The following is a 19,007-nucleotide window of genomic DNA, read 5'->3' as shown; positions in this document are numbered from 1 at the left end:
ACTTGCAAATTTTCGCTCGGAAAAGGGAGGTGGGAGGATCGGCTAGAAATAACACAGACGGAATGTTATACTCCCCAAGTTCTCCTACCGCGGCAAGGACGAAGGAAGATTTGCCGAAGGTCTGGACAGCGTTATCGTCATGAACATCAGGCGATAACAAGTACAGCGGTCTAGAAATATCGGTTCAGGAGAAAGTGTAGGAGTCAGATCACCTGCACCATGACCATGATGGGAGAGCAAGTCTGAACCAGTCTGGAGCTCAAGGTCATGATGAAAAGCTCATGAAGACCTGGCAACAACGCTGCGTCTGGAGCTCGTTAACGCGCTGTTATCCGGTTACCCGTAAACCGCCGATTAGCGGGAGAAACCTTGGGGCCCGAGCACCCTTACTGTGGCCGGGCCCAGGGCGACGGGGAGGGAGAGCTCTTTAAACTCCCATGCGATTAGGATCCGCTCTGAAAGTACGAAGGCCTCCTGGCTCCTTTGGATATTGAATTCGGGGCGGCCGGGCGTGAAGACGAAACGCCTCTTCTGGGGTGGTGATCGGGGAAGGAGGGGGCGACTGGCGCCAGGCGATCCAAGGACGGAATAGTGACGGGGCCGCCGCCGGTGCGCGGTTATGGCTCAGTGGTCATCTTAAGGAAACCTGAGGCTGTCGTTAGATCTTTACATTTGTCCGGCATGGACAAACTGAGGTTATTGACTAGTAATGCAAAACAGTACGTGATATGCGTAAGCTCCGTGCGTTCTGAAAAAAGCCTGTGTAGCAAGCCGTGGCGATAAATTAGCCAGAAAACGCGCTAGCTGCTATTGACCTTACCGCGTTACGAAATATTTGTGCGCCAGCTGCGCCGAGCTGAGGCTAGCTATTCACAGCGCTGATCGAAGTGGAAGGCTGGCTCTCCAAGAGACTGATGAGATGCCCACCAATCCACCAAGTCCCTTTTACATATCCCTCGCTCCCCCTCCCCCCCCCCCCCTCCCCAATGCTCCTCTGAGCCCCTCAATGCTCATTCAGCCAAGAGGGCAGACGACGCCAAAGAAATGCAAAACACTACCTGAGCTTGTCGGTTTGCAAGGGTCTTAGACGCATCACTTTTAGTGTCACGTTCATTCTGTACCAAATATCATCATGCATGTACCTAACCATTTGCCACACTAACTCCCTTATGCGTGAGATCAGTATGCACGTGCTAGCCAAGTTTTTGACATGATGACACCTGGACAGGGTAAGGAACAATGTGACAGTATTATGCGGCACCTTTTAAAAGTACAGGATGACCCAGGTAAAAGTGAATCCATGCTCCCACAACAGTCGCAGTTGTGTTCGTTGCACAATCGTGGCTCTGGTGGCATTCGATTGTTTAATGCATGATAAAACACAATCAGCGACGGGGTTAGTCATCCGTGATCCTCATCCCGTCAAATAGTGACAACAAACGGCGTTCCATACGGGCCCGGTGACGGGCTAGGACGCGCAACAGCTGTACCAACTGCCGGCAGTCGACTGCCCGGTGACGGGCCAGGACGCGCAACAGCTGTACCAACTGCAGGCATTCGACTGTCCGGTGACGGGCCAGGACGCGCAACAGCTGTACCAACTGCCGGCAGTCGACTGCCCGGTGACGGGCCAGGACGCGCAACAGCCATACCAACTGCAGGCATTCGACTGCCCGGCCGATTATCCACTGTGATGCACCCCATCTTATTTCTGAAGGTGGCCTTGAGTGATTGAAGGTTCGCTGACTTGACCACGTGCTTAAATCAGCGAACCTTCTAGTCTTAAAGTTGCCCGACAGCATGAAGTGTAAAGGCGACAGGTCGGGTAAATGAGAAATCACAGCACGGCAGTATTAAGCTGATGTGCATTTCAGGGAAAAGATGCTCGAGCCAGTCCAGTGAAGCCCGTGTCGTGTGCGGCGATGTGCGGTGCGGTGTCGTGTGCGGCAGTGTGCGGTGCTGTATCGTTTGCGGTGCGGTGTCACCCTGGCCTGCCGCAGCCCCTTATCATCGCGATCGAGCCCGTGCCGTGTGCGGCGGTGTGCGGTGCGGTGTTGTGTGCGGCGGTGTGCGGTGCGGTGTCGCGCCAGCCTGTCGCAGCCGCTTCTCATCGCGACCGTGCTCGTGAAGTGGTCTCAGGGCCGCCCACAGAAGGCTGGCACAGCGGTAGCGGTGAAGCGCTCTGAGGTGGCGTTGGCAACATGCTAGCTGTCGTCCACCAAGATAAATTTGGTGTAGACTCATGATTTGACGAATGTGAGAATACTGATGACTGCCATTGGTCTAGATTATTTTTTAACATTGAATGGTCATTCAAATCCGACAAGGCAACAACAAGTCTTAATTGTGCAGTTTGTCAATGTTGAGCAAATCGTGAAGTGACTTTAATCTGGGTCACCTTGCACACATGGTAGTTTCACATCGATGCAGTCTGTTCTTTTCACATTTCTACGGCTTCTTTACGGGCCTGATGCCTTTTTACCCGTGAACTTGCGGGCCAATCGGGAGACCTCACTCAGTATTTCCTCTATCTGCTCTCACAGAGAAGGTAGGATACTTTAGCACATGCACGTCCACACGACTAGGGGCTATAAGATCTACTCACCGCTCTCCGCGTTTGTGATATAAGGGCTGCTTTCTCAACAGAGAGGGGATGTGCGGAAGTATAGTGCCTATCATTGGGGTGGTCATGAATAATCTAAAAAATAACTAATCTATACATTACAGAGATTTCTAGGATAAGCCCTCACTCTAAGCAGTGCTTCTTTGCTGATCCCCAACCCGGCATTAAAATCCGCCTCAACAGTAGAAGCTTGCAGCGAAAGCTTATCGCGCCGCGGTGGTCAGCGCGGTCCGCCTGCCCTCTGACGTCACCTGACCGTTAGCGCGGCCGCCGCCAACCGCCGCAGGCTATCCCAGTCACAGACAAATGGTGACCGCCTAAAGCGGCTCCAGCCCATCTCGCCCCAAGTCTGTGAATCGGACGCACGCACTCTAAACATCAGTCATTATCGGACCGGACTTAAGTACATCGGGGTATGGGGCGATTTAAAGTGAGATTCGGCGGTGTATCTTCCGTATGACTGCACCACAGAAAGGGTGATGAGGAATGGAATCAATGCATTTTGTGTGGTGTGTTCTAGAGTAAAAGAAACATTGAAGTGGTGCTGATTGACTCCTTCGAAGAAATCTGATCATGAGTACAGCTTTAAAACGTCACGTTTCGTCTTTATCACCAATGCTTTTCTTATAAAGTCGTTGAACCCCTCCTCTTGGTAAACCGAAGGTCGATCGTTTTCAACTTGAGAATCCCCAGTTTATTAACCCGAAACACCAGAATTCAGGACCTTCTTTGCTTGTAACAACTTCCCACAAATGTCAGAGCTCTTCACGTTTTTCTTTAAGAAGGCCACTGGAGACTCATTCAATTACCAGTCTGTACGTACTCTGCTCTTCCAGCTGCCGACGTGTCTGTTGGGAAGGTTGCATACGTTCAGGCTTGCTTTTACATATAGGTACACCGTGGCAGTGCACTCGAAGATTTTCCGTAAGCCCTCGCCCGCGCGTGTCAGCCACGTCATTCTACACGTATCCGTCTTGTGAGCGCCTCGGGCAATCTTCGATGAATGATGAACGGGACCTGTTTTCGCTGTCGTGCTGCCCTATCGTATCGTATCGTATCGTATATTTTTGCTACCGTATTGTGCCCTCGATCACGAGAGCATAGATTGCTACGATGTTATTTTCTGTCAAGTGCACATCATGCAAAGCTGCTCACAAAAATGCAGCATTACCTTTACCAACTTACTTATCGGCTCGGTTCCCGCAACCGATTTTAGAAAGTAGCACCCGTGCACCCGGGTAATGGTCCCGCACTGGGTCCCAGTCGTCAGAGCTGTTGTAGGCTGCGGAGGCCGCGTCTGCTGCCTTACGTCGGGAGGCGCGCTCCTCGGGCTGTTTGTCCCCGCCGCCGCCGGCGCCAGCCGCTCCGGATGTCTGGCCGGACAGGAGCATGCCTGCACGGCCAGCTGTCGGCGCGGCCACCGCCGGCAGGCCGCCGGCTCCGGCGGGACGGTGGGGCACGGCAATCCGACACGGCCAGCTGTCGGCGCGGCCACCGTCGGCAGGCCGCCGGCCCTGGCGCGACGGCGGGACACGGCGATCCGACACGGGCACGGCGGCCGGTCTGCCGGGCCGGCCTGTGACGACCGGCAGACCGAGCCTGTCGTTACACGCCTACGGCGCATTCCGACACGGCTTCTGTCATCGAAAATAACAGCGTGGCTAAAGCGTCTAAGTGATCGCATGTCGCAGGCTCAGACACTCGCAACAGCAGCCGACGTCAACCATTTGTCGCACGACCCCGTGACTCCGGCTAGACGGCTTTCCCACCGGCTGACGAAAACATGCTCGACACAGACACCTGAGCCTGGCTGGCCCTTGTCCTCGACCTGGCCAGGTCTCCAGACGTACCCGCAGCACGCCATTCCCGGCGTCCGAACACAAAGGGACGACGTGTTACACGGCCTCGCCGACGGCGGCGGCCCAACAGGTTTGACCGCCGTCCTTGGGGTTCGCGGTCCCGACCGCGAGGGTGGTCAAACCACACAGCCAATTGGCACATCTCCTGACGGCGTTTTATGCGACGAAGTCGTGACCGAGCGTTAACGGCTGGAGAGAAAAACGGCGTAAAGATTGGACGCGGCTCCTGACCGTAAGCCCCCGCGCGGGCGTTGACGGCCTGTCGGAGGACCGGAGGCGGGCCTGAGTCGGGTGCGCGTGGTGGACGCTCTGCCAGACGACACCCGCCACAGAGCCTGACCGGCACACAGACGGGGGTCAAACATACGCTGTGAGCCGTTACCTCGGCTCAGCGCGAGGCTTGCCACCGATCAGCCTCTAACCTATGTCCCTGTTCGTGTTTGTGTCAATGCGGCCGCTCGCGACGGGAACCGCAGGGCTCCAGTATATCAATAAAATCGCATATATGTTAACGCACATTGGCACATCTTATCACGGGTCAGCTGATCTATGTTCTAACCTTTGGATCAGGGGATATCAAACTACGTTATTATGATAATAGATTTGCTTTAATTAAGTTTAAAAGATATGCCCATCTAAAAGATATGCTTATCTAAAAGATGTTCTGAGCCGAACTTCATCAATACAAGCTAGTCAAGATGCTTAGGTGTGACGCACATGTTTTATTAACACCCCGTCGTTAACATCATACGAGTAGCACAGGCAGAGGGTGGCAGAGGAACAGGTACCCTTACCCACGTTAGGTCTTGATTTGGGGGTCCGAAGAGCCCGACGGGCTGAACCCATCCCGCAGGGCTGGGCCCTCAAATGCCATTGAGAGGGTGCTTTCCGCCAATCGAAACTCTTTGAGTCGATGAGGGCATTTTTGTGAGAACCACCAGCCCCGAACGCTCGGCTCCGCGTCGGTCTGGGCTGGAGGGCCATTCCTTCAGCAATGACTGTGTCGGTCCTTAAGTTAACGAGGGACTCTCTGTGTCAGCCAGGGGCCCGCGGTGCTCAACAGGGTAGTAACTGATACGCGATCTGCATGGCCGCAATCGCGACTGTTGAAGAAACGAGCTGAAGTAAGTATGTGATACGCCTACCATTGGGTCACGGGAAAGGAATTACCTCGTCTTATCAACGCAGTGCTCGGCGGTAGGGCTACCATGTATGCGTGCGCAATAATTGTGGAAGAGAAGAATCTGGAATGAGAATGCGCTGGCAGGATCTCTCTCTCTCTCTCTCTCTCTCCTCTCTCTCCCTCTCCTCCTCTTCTTCTCCTCTTCTCCTCTCTCTTCTCTTATCCTGTCTCTCTCTCCTCTCTCTCTCTCTCTCTCTCTCCGCTCCTTCTCTCTCATCCTTCTCGTCTTCTCTCTCTCTCTCTCTCTCTCCTCTCTCTCTCTCTCTCTCTCTCTCTCTCTCTCTCTCTCTCTCTCTCTCTCTCTCTCTCTCTCTCTCTCTCTCTCTCTCTCTCTCTCTCCCGCCATATACCAGGAGTATTTCACGATTACTGGATACGTTTCCTTATAAATAAGGTATGCTCGGTTCTTCTCATCCACCATCTCCGATTGTCAACAACTGCACTCGGTGGGGATACCCAGCTTGATCATGTATTCATTCATGAGCCCATTGGTCATTTTGCATCTTGTTACAGGCGTCTCCAGTCTCAGACCAATAGTCAGGTTAGCAGCCCGCTGCTGCCTTGTGGGGATGGGCCGGCCAGAAAATGCTAGAGCTTGCTCGCGGATGTTATCTGGCGACACACTGCCCTACTACCTTTTACATCTATCGGGGTAATGGGAAGCATTGTTGTGAACCGGAGGAGATGTAGAAGACCTCATCACATTCGCGAACCCTCCCGATGTGATCTGACAACCAGGATAAGCCTCCAGGGTCGGCAGACCCCACCGACTCGGCCTGCTCTGGGGCTGCCGGCGGTGCGGCGGCGGCGCAAACAGGCGAGTTGGGACACACTAGCATACCAGCCGGCCGGCGGGGAGAGCGCGCCGGCCGACCGACGGGCGCCCGCCAAGGTCGGCTGGCCACCGCTTCCTGCCGCCGCACACTTTCATTGGCCGCTAATCCACGCGTCGGTTTCGGCACCGTGTGCCGGTATTTCGTCCGCGAGCCATGGAGGGACGATTCTGGCCATGGCGCGAGCTACGCAGGTGCTAGCCGAAAATGTTGTAAAAAATAATGATATTGTGAAAGCAGGCATCTGGTTGAATTCGCTTCCACTTTTGAGATGAACTGTCGTGGGGAGGCGTTCATGAGGTTTCATCACGCGCAAAGCAGATGAGTGCTTAATTGCTTTTAAGCTTCTTGTAAGACGAGTGCGGAAGCCACAATTTTAAATCTGCTGTATCTGCATCTGAAGTCTTTCACGAACCAGCCTATGGTAGAGCTCAGTATTGAGCCGTTTCGGCATTCGGTAAAACCGGTAAATGGCGTGGCCCTGTTCATTACACTGCTTTGGTTTCATTGGAGAGGTCATGACGTTAAACTGAGTGATGTTGGCTGACCGTCTCAATGTTAAACACATCAACTGTTCATCGATTATCAGCTCTTTAAATCATTTAAAACGCTTCAGAGTAACTGTCTAAACAAATGTTCTCACTGCCTTAACCTGCATTCCATTGTTAAATTTGTTGTATTGCATATGGCACATCACACACGTGTTCGTCACATGGGTCAGGTGGCGCGCTGTAGCATATCCTGAAATTCGCGCACCGATGAAGGTACGTAAGGAAGGGAGGTACGTAAGGAACGGGCTGTTTGTTTCTAGCCGTCATGCAAACATGACATAAAAACGTCCCACAATCTCAAACTGATGTTAGATTTTTCCCCTCGTTGACATGTTGCACTATCGGTCTGCTCAGTGCAACATTCATCTTCCTGCTGATTCCCTGCAAGCAGAGAGATGGCCTGATCGATGTATAAGCCTGCTGGTCTTCCGAACATGGTGTCGGCTCTGGTACCGGGATGAGTCACCAGAGCGGTTTTTCCTCTGATGCTCTTGGTGAAGTGAATTCAGCAGAGCTCGGGAAAACTTTTAGGGCGAAAGCGCGGGCCGAACGGGTCTCAATGTCGACCAACGTTGACGTTAACGTGCGAGAAATACTGCAGCTTCAGCGACCCGACCCGGCCCGACTCGCCTAGTGACCCTTTTAGCTGACATATATTCTTGCAGTCACCAGTATGTTGTAGTAAGGCCATGATACCTTGCGAACCAATTTTCCTAAATTCATTAGTATAATTCAATGATGGCTCTCAACAAACGAGGTTCAGCATTCCTTGTCCAAAAAAAAATCAGTAAAGAAAAAAACTTGAAGAGTGGCCTTGTCTGCATACTGATGGATCAGCCTTGAATGTGTCTGCTGCATATAATTCTGAAAACCAAACCCTCGCGTAGTATGACAAGCCAGCCGGCAATATTTAATGGAAAATGTTGACGACTTAAAGTGGCTTTAATCAGGCTCACACTGAGTTGAACTGATTTCAAAGCCAAATTCACAGACAATGTCGTTTTGACATAAGCATCATATTATCTGCAATAAACCTATCCTTAGTGAAGCCTGTGTGACGCGAGCCAACCAATCCCGGAAATACCTCATCAAATATATTTGCTGCTACCGCAGTAATCGCATCAGAACAGATATTCAATGACGGGATCGGCATGTGACATCCGGTTACATTCTCGGTCCTAGCGAGATCGGCTTCTGACATTCGATCACGTTCTCGGTCCGCTCCCCGTTGCGAGAACGGTGGTAAGCCGACGCGAAATGTACGTGATGAGGGCCTTGTGCCAAGGCTGCCCACAAAAAGCGGAAAACCGGGTACTTCCTGCAGGTTCAGTACAGTTTGAGCCAGCCAGGTGCAAACCCGTCATTACCTGGCCCAAGCCTGCAGTTAGTGGTATGCAGCCAGCCCAGCAGCTCAGCTGGTAATCACGCCCAGACCGGCCGAGGTTCGGCGCCACCGCCCGAGACACGAATGCTATCACAGTACCGCACGCCCCGGACTGTGACAGAGCCGTCACGGCCCCAACGCTGGCTCTAATGCTATCACAGTGCCGCACGCCCCGGGCTGTGACGGAGCCGTCACGGCCTCTTGTGCATATATAAGTCCACACAAACGCTGGCTCTAATGCTAGAAAACCTGGATGAAACGTACTTTTCTGAATGTGCATATTTGGTGGAATGCGCACAGAGGTCCAGAAGCAGTTCCTCACTTGTGCGGTTATTTGAGGGTCACGAGATATAAAACAAAGCAAGGATGTCGCTAGCGTCCGTCAATAACATCAATATCTTCAGGTTAATTATTGTAAGTGACTATGATTATCTGCCAATCGTCATCGCGCTCTCTTGAATCCAGTCATTTCTCTCCATTAAGCTAAGCATACAGTGTGGAAGATCTTTCCAGCAATATCATAAGCCGTTCCTAAGTATGCGACCCAGCTTCTTGTTTGGCCTTGTTATGAAGACGGGGATGGCATGTTGCTCATGGGTTGCATTGCCCTAACTCGGTAGATCACACGACAATGGAATGGTTACTATTTCCAGTTCTTGGTCAACTGAAAGCGGAATGCTGATCGTTCCGCCTTCAAAATCGACAAATAGGCGTCGTCCGTGTATTTTTTACACTTAGCATCGTCAGCGTGGTGCTTTCATTTGGCATCGCCTGTGTCGTAGCTACACCGCGAATCGTCAGTGCGGTGCCTACTTTTGGCATCGCCTGTGTCGTATCTACACCGGGAATCGTCAGTGTGATGATGATTGCGGTTTTGGGGCGCGCCGACTTCTGGGGTCATTTTGCGCCATAACAGCTAAGTGTTTACCGAGATGTATAAATGGCTGTGAATCCTACGCTTCTAAAAAATGAAAACAGCTGTCCAGTGCCAAGCATGCGAAAATCGTCACCAATAAGGTCTGAAAAGGTACGACCTGACACATCTCGTCCGAAGTGCCCGCTCTTCGTTGAACTGTGGGCAGGAGTGAATAACGTGGCGAACCGTAAGTAGTGCATCACAGCGAGGACATTCAGGCCGCTCTCCACCGCACAAAAGGTAGCTATGTGCTGCGTGCGTGTGGCCAATTCGTAATCTGCTGAGGGTTACCTCTTCGCGTCTCAACTTACGTGATCTTGACGGCCATGGACCCAGTCGTGGTTTGATCACCTTTAACTTATTACTTATAATGGCGTCCCAGCAGCGTTGTCATTTCCCTTTCACAAAGGTCGCGATGGCAGGGTAAAAGTCCCTTGACGGCAAGGGTAAAGAACGGGCGCAAGGTGCACGCCTGCCCGTTTTGCGGCCGCGTCAACACACTCATTACCTGCGATACCCACATGACTCGGTATCCAACATAAGACGACGGTTTTACCAGCAAGATCCAGCGCTTTCAGGCGAACTAAAGTACCCTGTATAATGGGACAAGGTGGGTTAAAGGCTGTCAGGGCCAACAGGCTGCCCAAAAAATCGGATCAGATCACGTGTGAGTTGCTCTCACCAACTTCGACGAAGCATAGGGCTTTACTGATTGCAACGAGCTCGGACGTGTAAACTGAGGCGTGTTTCGGTAAGGAAAAAGAGCGGGTGGCTTGGCCATTAACAAATGCAGAACCAACGCCCACCTCCGTTTTGGACCCATCAGTATGTGTGGCTTGAAATCCTATGAAGGACCCGATGTGCTCCAGGGCCTTCGATCTCAAGTCGCATGCGATCGCTCCCTGTTTGCTGATACATGAAAGGGATACATCCACTTTTGGTGAGATTAGCTCCCATGGAGGCAATAATATAGGACGCGACCTCAGCACACCACGCAGACTTCTGTCGCTTTCCCGAAACAGCTTCTTCATCTGGACACCAAATGGAATAGCGGACGGCCTTTCGCTTCTTTGAAACATGCTTTCAACATCACATTAAAGAATGGCTCGGTGAGTCGGATGGTTCGGATATTGAGCCAGCTTGCAAAAGTACCGCATACCAAGCATTGCCCTTCCCACTACCAACGTCGGTTCATTTGCTTCCACGGTAAGGCTAGCAACTGGCGACGTCCTAAATGGTTCCGTCACAATGTGTAATGCAGTATGATGCACGGTGTCTAATACACGTTTGCAAGAACCCGGCGCGCGGTCATAAATAAAACAGCCGTAGTCAGGTTTTGAACGTATAAGTGAGCGGTATAGCAGTAACAGTGTTCTTCTGTCCACTCCATAACATGTTCGAAACACATACTTCAATATGTCCAATGCCTTAAAACAGTTGTCACGTAGGGTTTCCAGATGTGACACATGCGTCAAACGGTCATCAAACTGCAGACCCAAGAAGCGGGTACTCGACTGGTTCGGAATGGTCTGGCCGTATAGCCTTAAACCCATGGCGGGGCATTGACGACGTCGTCTGCAAAAGTGCATAGCGACCGTTTTCGAAGTTGAGAAACGTAGTCCGTTTACAACACTCCATCCTTCCAGGCTGATCACAGCCAACTGCAAGCGACGTTCCAAAGAGGCAAAGTTTGACGAGGCGTACCAAATGGCGACATCATCCAAGAAGAAAGAGCGACTGACCGACTTTGGAACAGAGTCACCAATATCGTTTATCAGCATAGCGGCGCTCAGAACATAGCGGCGCTCAGATCACTGTCGTGGGGCACGCCATTCTCTTGTTGGTATCTATCCGAAAAGTGTAGGCCAACACGAACTCTGGAAAACGATCAGTCATAAAGTTAGCTAAGAATGTGCCCATGGCTCCTCGAATGCCACAATGAAAAAGCTTTTTCAGGATGCCGTAACACCACGTCGTATCATAAGCTTTTTCAACATCGAAAACACAGCGCCAACATGTCGTTTTTCTCTGAAAACTGGTGCGGATGTCCGTGTCGAGAGCTATAAGATGGTCAATGGTACTGCGATTCTTCCTGAATCCACATTGAGCAGCCGTGAAAACATTGTACCGCTCCAAAAACCACGACAAACGTACATTTACTACGCGTTCCATCAACTTACAAATGCCCGATGTCAGTGAGATAGAGCGATGGTCGGCAGGGTCAGCCCCACTCCTACAAGGCTTGAGCATAGGGACAATGTACGACTCACGACAAGACTCCGGAAAACCTCCAGTCTCCCAGAGTTTATTGTAAGCTGCTGAGAGGGCCCCCAACTACTGAAGTGGGGAGTTGCTTAAGCATGGCGTTGTGAATTAGATCCGGACCCTCTGCCACGCTGCGCAGCGATCCGATTGCGGAAATTAGTTCGGCCATTGTAAAAGGTCGGTTGTACGACACCTGCTCCGTCGTGCTGAAGTCGGCTGGGGATGAGCGGATCCGGTGACGTGTAAACTGTGGGATGGTATTGCTGTTACCACACCGTTCGGAGAATGCGCGGGCGATGTCATTTGCTACGTCAGCTGGGTGTATAATGTCACGTCCATTGATACGGAGCACAGGGTGTGGTGCAGACGAGTGCTGTTCCGCAATGCGTTTGATCCGCGCCCATACATTGAATGCAGGCGTTTGGCAGTTTATTTAGCCGACGTACGATCGCCAAGATGCCCGCTTAGCCTCTAGAATGGTGCGTCTAGCAGCCGCTCGTCCTCGTCGAAATGCAATTAGATTCTCAGTCGTGCTCCCACGGTCAAACTTCCTAAGGGACCTCTTACGCGCACAAATGACTTCCCGGCACTGCTGCGTCCACCATGGGACAGGGGGACGACGAGGGCAGCCCGACGTTCGCGGTAAGCACCCTTCCGCAGACCGCAAAATCAACGAGGTCAAATCCTCTACTGACGGGGGTTCACTCGCTGGTTGCATAGTAAGGGAATGCTCGATCCTCGCTCGAAACTCAATCGTCAGCTTTTCTAAAATTCCAGCGCTGTGGTCGAGAACCAAGGAAAACGTCAGCCCGGTACTTGATCCAGATGGGAAAGTGGTCACTTCTCATTGGATCGTCTGACACTGGCCAGTCAAAATGGTTAATCAGTTGTGGGCTCAAAAGACTGAAGTCGATTGCCGACGCCTGTCCTGATGGGAGTGTAAAATGGGTACGCGTGCCCGTGTTTAAGAGGCACAGCGATTCTTCATGTATGAGGGCTTCTCAGCGTTTTCCGCGAGTGCTTGTCTGGACGCATCCCCACGCTGAGTGGTGAGTGTTAAAATTATCTAATATGAGGACAGGCGGCGGAAGCTGAGCCACCAGGTGTCTCAGATGAGCGGACGGAAACCCAGTCCCCGGAGGCAAGTAGATTGAACATATGGTGATCGTATGACAGTTAAGCAACACTTTGACTACGATAGCTTGAAGCTCCGTGTTTAAAGTCAGCCTGTGTGCACACACGCTGTGGTGCACGGCCAGGAGAACGCCACCATGAGGAACAGGGCTAGCTGGCAAATCTCGCCGACAAACAGCATAACTCGGATGACCAAAAATGTTGTCAGGTGCCAGTTTTGTCTACTGGAGACATATCACCGCCGGACGCCGCTCGTTAACGCATAGTTGGAGATCCTGGTGGCTTGTTCGGACGCCCCTGCAGTTCCGCTGTAAAATATTCGTCACGTAGCTAAGAGATTAGGACGGTCCTTAGCTTCCCATCACTCCGCGGTATCGACGCCTACGGGGGGGGGGGGGGGCATGTGTTTGGTTGTAAGTGTAAAACAGACTTACTTTAAAAGAACTCCGCTGCGCCCACCGCAGCGGACCCAGACGGTCCAGCCACGGGGTGCAAGGACCCACCGGGGTCTGATCCCACCGACGCCGGCCGGGTTCTGGGCATAATGCGTGGGCTGCCGTCTGTGGGTGAGAAGGGAGGGCCACGCTTTTCCGGGCGCCCCACTCTAGACGGGGACGGCGCCGGCGAAGCCGTGACCCTAGAAGGCGGCGCAGGCGAAGGGCCCATCGGTTGCCTTCGGACCCCGGATGATCCATCAGGGGCCTCTACGCGTCGTCTGGGCAGTGGACCGGCCTCCCCCGCGGGAGCGGGTCCCTGTTCCGCCCCCGACAGCCGGTTAATCGCCTTCGTCCTCTCTTGCTCAACCAGACGTGCTCGCTTGGCTTCGCGGGCGCGCCTGTCGGCTTCTTGACGCTCCATCGTCGCTGCTACACGCTCACAGGCACTGGCGAGGGGTGTCTGTAATGAGGAGACTGGTGGTGTCTCAGACGAAGGAATACCCGACGGCGCGAGAGGACTGCAGCCACGCTGAACTGTCGTCCAACCGTCATTCGTTGGCGATCCAACCGGTGCCGAGGAGGCCGGCAGCACGGCGACCACCGACTGCTCGGTTGGTGGGGAGGAGGCTTTGGTTGCTGGCTGCGAGTCCAGCGCGCGTGCTGAGGGTACAACTGATAGGCCAAATGACCTCAGAAGTTCCAGAAATTGGACAGCCGTCATTTCCTCTACCAGATTGGCGTGCGGCAACGAAGCTTTCACTTTCGATGCATGCGATATTTTTTGGGTGGGTTTCGTTATAAAGTTCTCGAGCCTCACGGAAGGATACCCTTTTATCAGCTTTAATTGATATGACTTCTCTCTCCTTGGCGTAGGCTGGGCATGTACGGTCGCACGCCCTGTGCGGAACCTGGTCCTTGCCGCAGTTGACACAGTAGAGTTTGTCAGAAGTACAGTCTTCGCTCATGTGCTCGAGGGACGCACATTTGCCACACGTTGCGCGGTTCCGACAGTTGGGTTTGGTGTGACCAGATCGCTGGCACTGATAGCACCGCCTGGGGTTAGGCACAAACTAACGAACCTTCACGCGGACGTCTCCCACCCGTACCTAGGAGGTAAGTCAGGGCAACTGAACGTGAGTATAAGGCTGTTTGTGGGCGCCAACTCTCCTCCCCTTCTGACGAGGATCCGTCGAGCAGCGTTCAATCCAAACTCTAAGAGTTCCTCCACGATCTCTTCCTGGTCAACATCACGCATGTTAAAACAGTTCACCACACCCCGGGACGAATTTTTTGTGTTGTGTGGTGTCGCTGACATTGCCACTGTTTTTTTTCCGGTTTACCAGCTCCATTCCGAACACTACGAAAATTCAGTTGCTTCCATAGCCCGACTCGCCTTCAAGTCACTAGCAAATTCAACTTCAATTTTTCCATCCCCAAGCTTGTCATATGTTATAATTTTCCCACATTTGTCGCAGCCATTTCGTCTCTGAATCGGTGACAGGGACGCCAACCTAATCTCGCCACTTTCGAAGACGAGGATCCGTGGTCCGGGGATAGCAGAGTCTTTTCTGCACCCTTGGGTTATCGTGGTCCGACCCCGTTTCGGAGGACGGCCGTTTTTAGAGGTAGAGGATGCCATGCAAAAAGGGGTTTTCTTTCGGCACCGGGGCTCCCCACCCACCACGGAGCTCAAGTTGGGGACGGCCCAACACTCTATCGGGAGGTGGTCGCCGCCAGGGCTACCACGGTGCTATACGGGACGAACAACGCCTCCCACATGGCCAAGTGTAACCGGGGAGACCCCTCCCCGTCCTGGCCATGGTTCAGCGCCGCCGCCCCCTGACCCCTTAAGCCGCTGCGCGCGGCCAGGCGCCCCAAGCGGAGACCGGCAAGGAGCACCCAACTGCAACGCGAGCGACAAGCCGCTAGACCCATGTGGGGCCCCACGGGCTCCCCACGCCCCCGGATATTCTGGCCAAAGTGGAGTGTTCTGGCCAAAGTGAGTGAAAGAGATCCTGGTGGTCGAGGGACACACCGTGACTGACCCGCACGACGCGCCCCTCAACCACCAGGATCCGATCAACCCGGGGACGCGGGCGAGGGGGCACGGCGACCCCGATAAAACGAGGATGAGGAGTGGTGATAGGGCCAGATGCGGGAAAGCAGGTAATGGGAAAGCAACGGGCGGGACAAGGAGCAGGAGCTCACGTGCCGGCAGGGTCGCCACGCCCTGAGAGGAACAGCTTGCGCTGTCTACCCGTTACCGGAGCTGGGACCCGAGGGGGCGCTAGTCCTCTACACCGACCGAAGCCGGAGCCCCTGCGGGGGCATCGTCAGTGTGGTGCCTACATTTAGCACCGCCTATGTCGTATCTACACCGCGCATCGTCCGTGCAGTGTCTGGCACTTGGCACGCAGGACTCTCGCACAGTTAAAACGATGTCCCTACGCAGCTTTGCCCAGGAACCTCTCCACATACCATTCATGGAGAAATTCACACGCCTCATCTTCCATTACCACCACGGCCGGTAAAATAACGGCCATGAAAAACTCACCATTTGGCGGGATGTCGAAGAAGCTCAGGCTTGTAAAACTTACATTTACCCACCATTTGCTCGGCTGACCACCATCTCGATAAGACCTATCTCATGCACGGCACGGGACGCGCACGGCAGACACACCAGGACTGTGTTAATACCTGGCTCAGCCAGCATGTCACAGCACATGTTTTTTGCTTCTCAAAAACACTAAGCGGCTTTGTAGCTATGCCCGTCGTCTGCCGCTAAACATGGTGTTTGGCCGGGAGCCAAGCTGTCAAAAGCCATGGCTATGTCTGAAAAAATCGGTCACATTCGAGTCAAATATGCTAGGCTAACGATGCAGCAAGTTGACGCATGCTGTTCGCTGCAATCTTGGCGTAATCAAACGTCCGTTGGCTTTGGTGTCTGTCCTTACTGCGAGGATGGTCAACGGGGAGCACGGCTGCACTGTCTCTGCCGAAAGAAACAAGATGTTTCACATTTCTGTTTCACTGCGGTTTCAAAACCTTGCGATATGGATATGCACACTTGCAGGAACGTTAAAGGTGACTTTGCACGTCTGTGACTTTGTACATGTCAGGCTTTTATGTTTGCAAGTTGAATACCCAAATGCGCTGAACGGGCTTATCGCATTTTATCCATCGCGTTTCCTAAATTTTATCAGCATTTCTTACATTGCAGAACTCGTAGGCCAGCGGGTCGACGCGTACGACCATGCCGTTCGGCACCACTTAATGGAAGAGCCCGGCCGCAAGTCTTCCAAGCGTGTATCAACACCTGTAGCGAATTATCGTTAGCATAACAACCCTTAAGAGGCTTTGAAAGCAAAAGACGCTTTAAAAAGCGAGAGCTTGGCACGAGGCAAGCTGCCAAGCATCAGCTCTGCGAGTCCACTCCCTATGGTCAAGCTCGGCGCTACCATGTACCTCCTTAGAACCTGAGTCTGGCCATTGAGCCAGCCTGCCTGTTGGAAGCTGCATGATGCGATAGTGTGGAGCAGCGCGGTGAAAAGTACATCGGGACGGCACATAGTTACCGAATTACTCAGGCCTTAGCGGCGGACGATTGCCAGACACGATAGTCTTATGGAATCCGAGTGTGGCGAATTTGTTGGTTCCAAGCGTGGGACAAGGAAGTCATAAATCAGGTCGGTTTTGACCTTGGTCTGACCTTCATATCTGACCTTGGGCCAACGTAATTTGCTCATTCAATATTTGTGGTGCCTAAGAAAGCATCTCAGAGATGTATGGCTCCATCAAACACCCCGTTGTTGTACCAGATTGAACGATTCCCTAGAAATTGCGTTCGCTGAAACCATAGCCTAAGTTTGACCTGCCATAGGTCAGCGACCTTACAAGATGCATCTAAATTTTGTGATGTCAAACGATCCGCTATGAAATTGTCTACAGCTATGTACAATTTGGTGCGGCTACGCTGTCCCATTCGGAACCTATTTTGGAAAAATATTCGGGGGTCAATTTGACCACCCGCCCGAGCGCGTGTTAACATTAGCGGTGCTGAACAGGGATTCTGGTCCACCGGTATGATATCACGCCATCTCTGATCCCTCGTCCAGCTCCATTCACGCTCACAAAATTGATGTACGTGAAAACTCTTCGCATCTAGTGTTGTGCCTCGGATTAGTAGTAGTAGATTAAAATGCATCATAATCTGCAGCTGTCCAAGGTTTTCACGCATTCCTAGTTTTTTGGGTCGCACCAATTTTGCACCACACGAGTAAACCAAAGCCTGGTACGAACACCAGTAAACCTGATAGGCAAGTTAACTCCATGTACTTCTTTTACGCGAAGAAACGTGACCACTGAATTGTACCACTCCCGAAATGTAGGGGTGAGAAATTCGAGACAATCCCTCCAAATTAAATATTAAATCCGAATGTCACCAATTGAGCGCTCATTTTCACAGATTTTCAGTCGAATGAGTTCATTACAAGATTTGACAACAAACTGTAGGTATTTATAACTGTGTATTACTTTTGTTTTTCTTGGTCCCATACGAGTTGTGATGCAACTTAATTTCTCATTTTTTCCGATCGTATTTAAAAACACCATCTATGGTTTAAAATGTTGACCAGTTTCTCTGCAAAATGCTCCAACTGAAAACTTGCACATAATCCATACAAAAGTTGGATTAATTCGCCAGCCGCCCAAACATGTTTGATATGCACCCAGGGGTGAACAATTCATAGGGAACGAATGAGACAATCTTAAGCCCAGAAGTTATTCTTAACGTCATTTTTGCCCTGTTAAACCCCAAGTTTACCGTTTTTGGTCCTGTAGAGGCTCAATAATGATAAATCTAAGCCATTCCAGCTTCACCACTACATCATCCTAGAGTACATGGCTTTGGGACAGACCTGGCGCTGCTAATATAGAAGTGTTTGGTAGCGAAATTCTGCCCTTCAACACTGTTTTATCATGCAGACCCCTCTTACTTTTTCGCATTTCACTCCTGTAGGTTGGTGGGCATGATAGATATTCATATTTTGTGGGTGAGTCAGAGGACTATGTCCGCCAGTAAACCATGCGAAAGATGCTGACTTTTTGTGCAGCGATAGCAAACGAAAGCGTGCCCTTAAAAAGCCAGTAGGTTTCTCCTATAGACCAACTAATTGCTTTCCCTGCCTGTTTTCAGCACATGATTTATAAACAGAGGAAGTCATGTACTGCTTTAATCCATCAAGTTTTGTTCATGAGACAAATTATGATGCCACAAGACATGTGATTAAACTATTTTGTTCGATACTCTTGATTATTTACCTCAAATTTATTAAAAGTGGTCCCTCATGTCTGTTTCAACAAGATGATGTCCATAGATGCTATTGTTTGCTGACTGGCAAGCGCCTGTATTATGGATATGCATCATATTTTTAACATAGGAAAACTCCAAGCTGAATAACAATTACAACATGAGGTGGATATCAGTTCTGAGCAAGTAGTCAGACCATCCCATTTAAAATCTGAAGCAAACGTACAAAAAATTAACTCTAAGTCATGGAATGTGAACAAAAAATGTAAATGGACGCCTTTGCCGAGGCTGAAAAGGCAAGGAGCAAAACTGGTTTTGTGGCCATCTATAACTTATGTTACTTTTGGAGATTGTTTTTTGGAGCGCGCCCACTATTGCCGTTGACGGATGCTAACCATGACAACTGTTTGCACGAAACAGTGGCATAATATTTGCATTTCCTGACCCCATCTTAACAGAAGCCAGAGGTATGTCTGTTGTGTTTGATTTGGTGATGTGTTGATGGGCAGGAGCT

Source organism: Pollicipes pollicipes, unplaced genomic scaffold (genome assembly GCF_011947565.3).
Source record: "Pollicipes pollicipes isolate AB1234 unplaced genomic scaffold, Ppol_2.1 Scaffold_3087;HRSCAF=3621_pilon_pilon_pilon, whole genome shotgun sequence".
NCBI lineage: Eukaryota > Metazoa > Arthropoda > Thecostraca > Pollicipedomorpha > Pollicipedidae > Pollicipes > Pollicipes pollicipes.
Note: the sequence above shows the minus strand (reverse complement) of the source record.